Raw genomic sequence first — 13,040 nt, 5'->3', positions numbered from 1 at the left:
TTTGAGCCAAGGGCTGGGCCAGGAAAAAGGTCATAGGCAAGGTTACTAAAGCAGAGGTGAAGTACAACAAGCTGCAGAAAAGAATTCGAGAGTATAAAGCTGAGCATATGGCGCAGCATAAGGATGACATGGAGATGATTAACGAGTGGAAAGAAAGAGCTATCAAATCCAGCAAGAGGCTGGAATATATAGAGTACAACTTGATGGAATTGGAGGGAAAGATAAGGAAGAGGGTCACAGACTGCCAGAATGCTGAAGGAAATGAAGGAGGGCATTTGGCAAGGGCATTCCTACTATTGAACCTACGTGAGTTGGGAGAGTTGATCGACAACAACATCCGATCTGGAGAGGGTCCTTCTGGGACCAAGTAGATTAGATTTACTTGCTTTCGTTTCAAATGTAATAAGGCCAAGTGCCATTAGCAACATTATCTTATTTAGTTTCATTTTGGTTTGTTTACTTTTACATTAATGCAATGGGGCAATTATTGGCACTAAATTTCTCCAAATTTATTTTTCACTAGTCCTACCTCATGCACAACGAGGTTCTAAAATTAGGACACGAATTTACATTCCCGCAATATGTGTTTAAATATTGCAAACATTTCAGAATCCTTACTGACTTGTTTACCTTTTGTTTTTCCTTATTCTTTATTCCCATCCCCTAAGGTTGGTTCGCTCATACTGGCGTCATTAGCATATTACACCAGATCTAGAGGCCCTCTACCTCCTCCTCCTCAAAGTAATACAAAAGGCAAAGGAAAAGCAAAAATGGACGACTTAAGTGGTATTTGAAAGGAGAATGCTAAGAACGCAAAAACTTTAGATGGTCGGAGTACTCCGGCACCAAACGATCTAGTCTTGAGGTTAGAACAAAAGATATTAGAGCTACAGGGAGAGCTTGAGCAGGTCCGCAACCTGGCAAACTTATCACTCACCCTGAATGTCCCCGACATCAACCAACAAAACACAAAGAACCCAGCACCTCCCCAAAACACACCAAACCAACATCCACAAAACCCTTATGCACCGCATCAATACGCAACCCCACCCCAAAATCTCAATCCCCTACCAATACCAACTCTGCCACAACATCACCATCAACCAATTCAGTACCCACCAACCGCTACTTATCACACTCTCCAAAACACACCACAACCCATTCTTGATCCTCAAAACTCAACCAATGACCACCATTACACCTAGGTGTCGCGCCCCTTTTTCCCTCTTATGCAATCGGGAGATCGGGTTTATAAAATTTTCGGGTGCAAAACAACTCATTCCTTTTGGGAACTGGGTTTTGCATTTGAAGAATTGCCACATAATGATTTAAGGTGCATTAGGACACCTATAAGGGTTCACTTCTAAGTTTGTTTGATAACGAGAGATAGGGTAAGAGCTTGAAATTATCCCAAGGGGAAGGTGTTAGGCACCCCTCAGGATCTACTAGTGTGGTTCCCGGCCAGATAGTTTTGTGAATTTGTGCAATATAGAAAATAGACAAGTATAGGCTCAAATAGTAGGGGATGTAAATTTAAACACATAAGAGTTCGAAATAACAATTAAAAGAAGAGTTTTGAAAAGAAATTTGCAAATAAAAGGGGAAGGGGGTCCTAGGTTTATATTTAATATGGATCACATCAATGCGATACCCGGTATGACACTCCTCAAAAGAGGGGATACACGTGGTATTAGCGCAGCGGTCATCATATCCATATCTACCCTTCCCACCCCGTCAAGGTATTAAAGCGTGGATTGGTCTCGATCTCTATTGCATGCTATTACCCGTCCCATTCTTATCAGTCCCGGAGGAACTTAGGATATTCCTAAAGGGGAGGGATATTAGGCTGACTTGGATTTTAAAAGGTAAAAACCTAAGGCGACATACAAAACACATAATACTGCACGTTAGGGGAAGCATGTAAACAAATAAAAGGCTCATGTATACCTCCTCAAACAAACACATAAATAGTATGGCTTGAACATACATTTAGGGTCTGAAATTTAAAATACTAAGGAAAAAGGGAAGTTCCAATTGTTGTGGCAGACCAATTTATTACATAACTCAGATAAGAAGTCCAAATCAGGCCTGCCTACTGGTTGTAGCAAATACTACTTAACAGAGGCAAATTTCATTTTTTTTATTATTACCTAAAGCTTGATTAAGCGTTTGGGGTGAGATCCTATGAACATGGTATCTACCATTGATTCAGCATGTGGCAAAGTAATACAATTTTAAAAGAACGATTTGGAAATCTTATAGGAAACCTCTCTAAACTGCATTAAATAAAGGTGTAAGGTCGTTAAAAACTGGTTCAGTGTCGAACTGATTTTAAATAGTTTCAAATCCTATAGGCAGGATCTCTAGTATTGCTCCTTTTATTCCTATAGACATGATTTCTCAAAAAAGGGTACTGGTTCTTAACCTTATGGACATGATATCTGATTTTAACCATTTAGATCCTAAGAACATGGTATCTAAATGTGACAATAACATGCAGAATTTAAGCAAGTCCTATAGGCAGGTTCCCTAGATATAGAACATGCAGAATTTTAGTGAAAACAGGTCTTATAGACATGGTATCTAAATGCAGAATTAAACATGTATAATTTAAACAAACGGATCTTATAGGCATGATACCTAAGTGCAGGGTTAAACATGCAGAATTTAAAATAACAGATCTTATAAGCATGATTTCTACCCTTAAGCATGCATAATTACCCAGCTCTTTTCACTAGCCAACCCCAACGTTGATTACAAATTATTACAAACTGAATAATGAATTACATCAAGGAAGTATAAAAGAAAAGTTACAACCTGAGGAAGCCTGATTCTTGACTTCCTCTCTGAGTTATGGAATAAAATACCTCAAATGCCATTGTCTCAAAGCCTTTCTTAGACTTGAGTGTGTCAAAGTTCCCTAAGGGTCTCAAGGGGACCCAGGGCAGTGCTCACACCCAAGTTGCATAACCAGATAAAGATGAGTGCAGTATGGAATGGCCAACCCTTATGTGTCCAAGTTCAGAGGGAGCTCATGGGTCCCAAGGCAAGGCTCACATAAGAGGGGCAGAACTTAAATCTAAGAATATGGTGGAAGTGCAGGAGTAGAGATTTAAAACTGAGTGGAGAATGTAGAGGGGAGAGGGGTAGTTTGGAAAGCAGTAGTAGTAAAAGCTAAAATTATACAGCATCAGTAATAGCACAAAGGGGGCAGGGGTCTGGGAATACATTGCAGGTGGCTTATGACTCTAAGAGGGGTAAAAAATCTGAACATGTCCAGCAATAAGTGATGCTGGTATGCCAATAAACCAGCTATAGGATACACACATAAAAAGGATATGAAGTATGTGATCATAGAATCCATACTTCATGCCTTCAAACCAACTAAGGAATACAAACACATAGGGGATATGGGGGGTTTGGGGTTCATAAGTGACTAATAGAGTTCATACATAGGGGAAACATGAATTCAAAAAAGGAAGGGGTAGATTACAACATGCTTAACAATACAACTTGATTAAAACACAAACAGAAATAGACAAGAGTGAGGGAAATAACAAAGAAAACTAGTTGTTGTTGATGATGGAAAGTTAATTAGAACATACCAGTAAAGAAGCAAATGCAAAAAGAAAAGTGAGCAAGTTCCCACAGCCTAGCCTTGACTTTCAGCCGACTAGACAAGGCAGCAACACAAGCAGTAACAGAGAAAAGAGAGAGAGAGAGAGAGTTTGAGTGAAGTGTGTGTTCTGAACTCAAGTAGTTCGTATCTGAAAGAAGAGGGGTGCAGGGTATTTATAGCCTTTTGAAAACATGTGAGAAATAAGGTAATAAGTAAAGTTCAATACAAATATGGAAATAATCAACAGTCAGATCAATCAACCAAGTGATTTCCCTATAATTGAGGAATCACTTGTTTAACGGGGCTAACAGATTCAAAATAAGGAAAGAAAATCAGTTTGTAGGCAGACTGATTATTGCCATAAAAGAAGTAGTAAAACATTAAGTAAGCAATCAAGTCTAAGTACAGAAATACACTTATTTCGGGAAAAAGATTCAGCAGAGCAAAATAAGGAAAGAATCAATTAACTTTAACATATGAGTGAAATTAGAGTTTCATAAAAGAAAAGTTTGAAATCAGCCCCAAGATTGAAGATCAATCAAATAATGAACCTCAACATATAAATAGAGTGCACAAACACTAGACATGTGAAGCCAAACCTATTAGCAAAAGAAATAGCATGCAATAGTAGCACAAAGTTCAGTAGATAGCAAACATTCAAAGCATGATAGTCCAGTAGGTCGAGTCACATTGAATCAACAATGAAGAAAAAAAATAGAGTATCGGAAGCATGCAAAGGGTCTCACAGTAACAGATGAGAAACCTTTTGAAAAGTTAGGGTTTCAGACATAGTCGAGTTTTAAAGATAGTAAAAACCCAGAATTAGAGGAATCATATAAAAAAAAGAGATTCAGAAATAAGGAACCTCAAGTCGAGTCAGGTATTCAAATGAAAAGTTTCAAACCCAAAGACATAGGTTCCTTCAACAATAATCAAGCTTAAAAGATGATAATCAAATAAATCGAACAAGAACTTAACCAGACAAACACTTATCCAACAAACAGTTTAGAACTCGAATGAACCCAAAGTAACTAGGGTTTTCAATATGCTAACTCAGATAGGAGAATAACATGAACAAAACATAGTAAAACCACAAACACATTAAAATCAGAGAAAAAGATTTTGAAAGAAAACTTGAAGGAAAAACCCTAATCGGAAAAGATGAAGAGTCTTTTTTTGAAAGCAAAATTAAAGAAGCTTCGAGAAGATGTTTAAAAAATCATGGCAAGCATGGATCTAAGGTATATCTGAAAGAAGTCGAAAAGGTCTTAGAGATTAGGACATCAGAAGAACCCAAAAGCAACGAGAAAGGCCTTGAAATTTACCGATGTAACTAGGAGAGTCAAAGGTCTGACTTGAATAGCCATGGATGGCTGGAGAAAGGTCAGGGATGACCGGAGAAGGGTCATCGAGCAAAGACTGGACCAAATCCGTTCAAAGTCTGGTTATGAGACCACAGAACCAAACACATAGAAGCCTTAGAAGGCTGGTATAAGTCTTCGATGACCTCGGAAGGCCATGGATTAGGGTGGATTAGGGTGGCGACGGCTAGGGTTTGAGGGTGTTGTAGAGAGGATTTGGGAGAGGAGGGATTCAGAGGCGGCGTATGGTAACAAATGAAAGGGTTTGGGGGGTAGTTTGGAATTAATTAAGGCAAGCGTGATTATTGGCTATTGATTTGAATGATCAACGACCCAGATTAAAATGGGTAAGTGGGTGGTTTAATGAAACTGGGTTTGGGTCAATTTAAATTGAAATTGGGTCAGGGTTCAATTGAGGTAGAATTAGGCTACAATTGAAATGAAATCTGGCTAGATTTTAAATAGCCATTTCCCATTTATTTTATATAAAATAGTAAATTAAATTTTGGAAATAAATTGAAAGTACTAAAATGATTTGCTTAATTATCAATTTTAAAATATTGGACTTAATTTTTATAATTATAAACGCAATTAAATCTTAAAAGGGGCTAATATTGCAATTATATGCAATTTAGCTTTAAAAATACTAAATAAATTTGTAAAAATATGCAAAATATATCTTAGATATATTTTAGTATAAATATGATAATCCAATAAATGAATCACCAAAATGATAATTTGGGAATTATTATTGGGGTTTTATGAATGAAATAGGGGAATAAATAGGTTTAAAAAATCTTTAAAAATTAAGGAAAAATATTAAAACATTTGGACATACTTATATATGCATACATATGCTATTTCGAAAGTATTTTACATATTAAAATATATAGGGAAAAATTGGGTATCAACAGCTGCCCCTCTTTATCCGGAAAGGATGAAAAAGTTGTCGGGTAAAGATATGATGACCAATTTTGACTGAGCGGAATGGTTCGAAGAGGTTTAGGCCGCGCCCTGGCTTCTGAGCTGCCTACATATCCCTGGCCTTATAGGAATTAGGCCATATGTAGTTCAGGATCCGTTGGCGGAGGATGCCGATGGAGACTTTCCAAAAACGGACGCAATATCCAGGACGAGGTGAATGGTTAAGGTCTGATATGGCTGCGGGAACTGGAGCGGGATCGCTCCTGCCGAGATGGTCGTTGCTCGCCGGTTACCTGCAAATAAGCAATACAAGCATATATTGTGCGTAAATTTAAACATGATGCAAATTCACGTCGGACCGTGAAGGTTGTCTTTGGACGGTTAGGATGACGTCCTTAGACCATGATGCCCTAGGCCATGAAGCATGTAATAAAGGATTTGCAGGCCATGAAATGGTGTTCTCAGGCTATGAGGATGGTTCCTCCAAACGATGATGCCTTTGAATAATGATATGCGAAATTAAAAGGGATCCTCAGGCCATGTCATGGTGTTCTCGGGATATGAAAATGGTGCCTCCGAACGATGACGCCTTTGGATAATTTGGCTATCTTTCAGCCCATGAGATGTAGTATGTGGCGATCTTTCAGCCATGCAGATGTAATATGTGGCGATCTTTCAGCCATGCAGATGTAGTATGAGGCGATCTTTCAGCCATGCAGATGTAGTATAAGGCAATCTTTCAGCCGTGTAGATGTAGTATGAGGCGATCTTTCAACCGTGCAGATATAGTATGAGGCGATATTTCATCCCTGCAGATGTAGATGTGGTGATCTTTCAGCCATGCAGATGTAGATGTGGCGATCTTTCAGCCATGCAGATGTAGATGTGGCGATCTTTCAGCCATGTAATGCAGTAGGTGGTGATCTTTCAGCCATGCAGATGCAGATGAAGATAGAGCTTAACCTCGGAAGGTAGAATGGTAGCCTTATGCAATGCAAAAATGTAGATGGAGACAACGTTTAGTCTCAAAAGGCAGAATAGTAGCCTTATGCAATGCAGAAATGCAGATGGAGACAACATTTAGTCTCGGAAGGCAGAATAGTAGCCTTATGCGATGCAGAAATGCAGATGGAGACAACGCTTAGTCTCGGAAGGCATAATGGTAGCCTTATGCAATGCAGAAATGCAGATGGAGACAACGTTTAGTCTTAGAAGGCAGAATAGTAGCCTTATGCAATAAAAAATGGCAGATGGTAAAAGAGCTTTCTTAGCTGATAGCAGATTGCGATATTGTGACTTCTGGGGACATTGTGACACACAGAATGTCACTGGTGTGTATGGATAGCAAATGTTGGTAAATGTAACAGTTCTGAGAGTTGTATTCCTAAACAATGTTTGTCTCGTGAGTGTATAGTATGTTTGGTGATTTCGCAATCCAAGTGCCTGCATCCAAGGAAAAATAATGAGTTTTGCAAAAGGGAGAGGTTAGTTCGTATCCCCGCTGGCTCTGCTTGACATGCTCAGTTTTGATCTGGTGTTACTGCATGTATCATTGGGATAACATTGCTAAACAAGGCAGTTTCAGTAATAAACATGCATGATTTCGTAAAAATATGACATAAGTATATAATTAAGAATAACTTTTAGATGAACCGATGACTATGACGCGGTTCGGGATATTGCAACCTCTCTTGCTACGGAATTTTGAGGGTCCTCCTCAAAATTCTGCCCCAGTTTAATGGGTTGATGCTTATGATTATTGTTTGCGATGATCGGCTAAAATTACTTCGGAATTTTGAGGGTCCTCCTCAAAATTCTGCCCCAGTTTCCAATTGTGGGGGAAATAAATTTTTTATTAAATTATAACCGAACCCATAGGGCTGCCTACGTATCCCCTCTTAAACGAGAATCAGGTCAGGCGTAGTTCAATTTACATCATACAAGGAAAGCATAAGATTACACATAGTAACACTTGACTGCATCTGAATTGATTGGTTTAGGCCAGATTTCTCCATCCATTTCCGCAAGTATGAGGGCTCCTCCTATCACAACCCGGTGAACCATGTATGGACCCTGCCAGTTGGGAGAGAACTTCCCTTTGGCTTCATCTTGATGTGGGAAAATTTTCTTAAATACCAGCTGCCCCTGTGTGAACTGTCTTGGCTTGACCCTTTTGTTGAAGGCTCTGGATATTCTGTTCTGATAGAGTTGGCCATGGCAAACTACGTTCATTCTCTTTCTGTCTATAAGGGCTAGTTGCTCATAACGACTTTTTTACCCACTTTGTGTCGTCGAGCTTAGCTTCTTGTATGATCCTTAGGGAAGGAATTTCTACCTCAGCGGGAATGATTACTTCTGTACCATAAACCAGCATATAGGGGGTCGCCCCGGTTGATGTGCGGACTATGGTGCGATATCCCAATAAAGCAAATGATAACCTCTCGTGCCATTGTTTATGCTTCTATATCATTTTCCTCAATATCTTCTTGATATTCTTATTGGCGGCTTCTACGACTCCATTCATCTGAGGTCTGTAGGCTGTGGAATTCTTGTGTTTGATCTTGAAGGTTTCACACATAGCTTTCATCAAGTCACTGTTTAGTTTGGAGCCATTATCAGTGATGATTGACTTTGGAATTCCGAATTGACAAACAATGCGGTCGCGGACAAAGTCTGCCATGACTTTCTTAGTCACTGCTTTGTAAGATGCTGCTTCGACCCATTTGGTGAAATAATCGATTGCTACTAAGATAAACTTGTGTCTGTTGGATGCAGCAAGCTCAATTGGTCCAATGACATCCATTCCCCAGGCGGCTAACGACCACGGTGAGCTTGTTGCATTAAGCTCATTTGGAGGCACCTTTATCATGTCTGCATGTACCTGACAGTGGTGGCATCTCCGGACATACTGGGTGTAATTCGATTCCATAGTCATCCAAAAGTAACCAGCCCGGAGTATCTTCTTGGCTAAGACAAAACCGTTTATATGTAGACCGCATGTCCCAGCGTGAACTTCCTTTAGTAGCCTGGATGCTTCCTTTGTGTCGACATACCTTAATAATCCCAAATTAGGAGTCCTCCTCTGTGAAAGAAATTATTGGACAACCTCCGAACTGTGCGTTTCTGAGTAGGGTTTGCAAGTTCTGGGTACTCTCCTTTTGCCAAATATTCCTTGATGTCATGAAACCAAGGCTTTCCATCTACTTCTTCTTTAATATGGGCACAATAAGCTGGCCGATCATGGATCTTTACTGGAATAGAAACAATAAAATTCTTGTCCGGATGCTGTATCATAGATGACAGGGTAGCCAATGCATCAGCGAACTCATTCTGGATTCTGGGAACATGTTGGAATTCTGTCTTTGTGAACCTCTTTCTCAATTCTTGTACGTGATGTAGATACGGGAGTATTTTGGAGTTCTTGGTTGTCCATTCTTCTCGGACCTGATGTATAAGTAGGTCCGAATCTCCCATCACTATCAACTCTTGAATGTTCATGTCAATGGCCATTTTGAGCCCTAGGATGCAAGCTTCATACTCGGCCATGTTGTTGGTGCACGGGAACCTGAGTTTGGAAGACACCGGATAATGTTGACCAGTTCCTGGTACTAGGACTGCTCCTATGCCAACTCCTTTGAAATTTGCCGCCCCATCGAAGAACATTCTCCAACTGTCATAGGATTCTGCAATGTCTTCTCCTATGAATGATACAGGAAAATACATTTTTAGGGGTTCATATTCTCCATCCACAGGATTTTCAGCAAGGTGATCTGCTAGTGCCTGTCCCTTGATTGCTTTCTGAGTCACGTAGACAATGTCAAACTCACTCAACAGGATTTGCCACTTGGCTAGCTTGCCAGTGGGCATGGGCTTATAAAAGATGTACTTCAAAGGATCCATCCTTGATATGAGATATGTGGTATAGGCACAGAAATAGTGCCTCAGCTTCTGAGCTACCCAAGTCAAAGCACAACAGGTGCGCTCTAACAAAGAATACCGGGCCTCGTACGGGGTGAACTTCTTACTGAGATAATAGATGGCCTGCTCCTTCCTCCCTGTTTCATCATGCTGCCCCAGAACGCAACCAAAAGCTCCATCCAAGACTGCAAGGTAGAGTAATATGGGTCTACCTGGCTCAGGTGGGACCAAGACTGGTGGTGTTGGCAGGTACTCCTTGATTCTGTCGAAGGCTTTTTGGCATTCATCGGTCCATTTTGTAGCGGTGTCCTTCTTCAACATCTTAAAGATTGGCTCACAAATAATTGTAGATTGTGCTATGAACCGGCTGATGTAGTTGAGTCTCCTCAGGAAACTCATCATGTCTTTCTTGTTCTTTGGCGGTGGTAGTTCCTGAATGGCTTTGACTTTTGATGGATCCAGTTCTATTCCTCGGCGACTCACAATAAGCCCAAGCAATTTTCTAGTGGGAACCCCAAATGTGCACTTCGCGGGGTTTAGTTTCAGATTTTACCTCCGCAGTCTATTAAAGAACTTCCTCAAATCTTCCATGTGATCAGTGGCCTTCTTGGACTTGATGATAACATCATCTACATACACCTCTATCTCCTTGTGTATCATGTCATGGAAAATGGTAGTCATGGCCCTCATGTAGGTGTCCCCTGCGTTCTTCAGATCGAACGACATCATCTTGTAACAGTACATTCCCCACGGCATAATGAAAGACATTTTCTTAGCATCTTCTTCATTCATCCAGATCTAATGATAACCAACAAAGCAATCTACACATGACTGTAGCTCATGCTTGGCACAATTGTCAATTAGGATGTGTATGTTCGGTAAAGGGAAGTCATTTTTTGGACTGGCCCGGTTGAATCCCGATAGTCAACACAGACTCTGACCTTCCCATCCTTCTTTGTCACTGACACGATGTTGGCTAACCATGTCGGGTATTCTACTACCCTGAGAACCTTAGCTTTGACCTGCTTAGTGACTTCTTCCTTGATTTTCAAACTCATATCAGGCTTGAACTTTCTGAGCTTCTGCTTTACCGGTGGACATGTTGGATCGGTTGGCAGTTTGTGAGCTACAATAGACGTACTCAGACCAGTCATGTCATCGTACGACCAGGCGAATATGTCCTCATATTCCCTTAGAAATTCTGTGTATTCCTTCTTTTCTGATGGCGATAAGTGAACGGTGATTCATGTTTCTTTGACGTTTTCTGCATCTCCCAGGTTAACAATCTCGATCTCATCCAGGTTGGACTTAGGTCTGTTTTCAAAACTCTCAACTTCTTTTACAATCTCTTCTGGTATGTCATCTTCCTCTGAATCAATGTCCGTTTGTTGCGTTGTCTCGTTGCATGTCACGATTATTGGTTCATCAAGATAACTAATAGTAATGCTGTATAAGTAAAGTAATGAGAGAGAAAAATAATAATGAGTATTGATTCATAAGAAAAGTCGAAATGCTTTGATAAATTTCATAACTGTTTTGAACATTGAAGATATTATTGCGAGAATTAAAATACGGAAGGAAAATCATTTAGCAAATAAAAACAGTGCTTGTTTTAGCCTTGCTACCCCGAGGCTCGTCGGGCTCTGGTTGTCCTGATGGTCTAGTTATTGAGGCGTGCCTCTCTGCTTACAGCTTGTATGGAAGGGCCTTCCTCCCCCTCCTCCTTGAGAACAACACAACAGTCCATGTCATTGTCTTCCAGGAACAAATTCTTTACTGCTGCAAGTGTTCTTCTTCTTCTGACCCATAAAAAATGTCAGCATGCTAGAAAGTCTGCTCCAAATGTGGTATTGGCTGCTCCAGCGGATAGTAAGGACCGCGCAATGGTGGCGACCAGTTGTTGAATTCTTCCCAGGTGTACTCATATCCCAGACCAAAAATGGTGCCATGTTTCTTGAGCTTTATGGGCTTAACGATTCCTTGGAGGTTCTTTCCGAGTCCCTTGCCAGGTTCGTACCCACTCCAATTCAGTATGCTCTTGATTTTGTTGTCCCATCATTTGTCTTTGTCAACAACATTCACCCGTTCAATGTGGTGGTAAGTCTCTCCATCTAGCTTCCTTCCTCTTTCAATTGACGGAATGGTGTGGCGACCGTATATAGGGTTGCTACCGTCGCCGTGAATGATCTCCTCCTGGAGGTTTCATTCAAACTTTATGGCCTGATACAGTGTTGACGCTACGATCCCAGCATCATTAATCTATGGCCGTCCTAACAACAGATTGTAAGATGCTGGCACATCTATTACCTAGAAATCAACGTCGAACCAGGTTGGTCCCATTTGCAAGCATAGGCTGATCTCCCCAATGGTGGACCTTTGGGAGCCATCGAAGGCTTTCACATTGATGGTTCCGTCCTTTATATCATGTAGGCCTTTACCCAACTTCTTGAGTGTTACTAGTGGACAAATGTTGAGACTGGAACCCTGTCGATCTGGATCCTGGTGATGAAATAGTCCTCGCATTTCACAGTGATGTGCAGTGCTTTGTTGTGTCCCAACCCTTCAGGTGGTATCTCGTCCTCATGAAATGTGATCTAATGACTCTCCAGCACTTGTCCTACCTTGTTAGACATTTCTCCGCCAGTGATGTTGCTTGGTACGTATGCCTCACTCAATACCCTTAATAGAGCATTCTTGTGTGCCTCAGAATTTTGTAACAAAGCAAGAATGGAGATTTGCGCTGGTGTTTTGTTCAACTAGTCGATGACTGAGTATTCCTTAGCCTCTATCTTTCCCCAAAGATCGTCTGGACCTGTCTCAACGATGGGTGACCGATTGGAAGTCTACTTACTTGACTTAGCCAGATATTCTAGGGTATAAACTCTACCAGTTCTTGTCATACCCTGTGCCGCAATAGTTTCTTCGAACCTAACCTTGCCTTTCCTCCTTGCCTCGACTGGAATGGTGTCATGGTCGACATTACCACTAGGATTGGCGTGGCTGTCCTTACTCCGAACAGAGCATGCACCTTGGGTGGTAAAACTGCAACTTCAAACGATGGGGGTGCATTTGCCGGAGACACGAATTCGACCTCAATTGGTGATGGTGTCTTTACAAATGATGTCGCTTCGAATTCAAGTGGCACAGACATATTTACCTCAGCACGTCCACATAGTTGAATCTGGACTATGATTGGATTAAGAGTAACTATTGGCTTC

Source organism: Nicotiana sylvestris, chromosome 8 (genome assembly GCF_000393655.2).
Source record: "Nicotiana sylvestris chromosome 8, ASM39365v2, whole genome shotgun sequence".
Taxonomy (NCBI): Eukaryota; Viridiplantae; Streptophyta; class Magnoliopsida; order Solanales; family Solanaceae; genus Nicotiana; species Nicotiana sylvestris.
Note: the sequence above shows the minus strand (reverse complement) of the source record.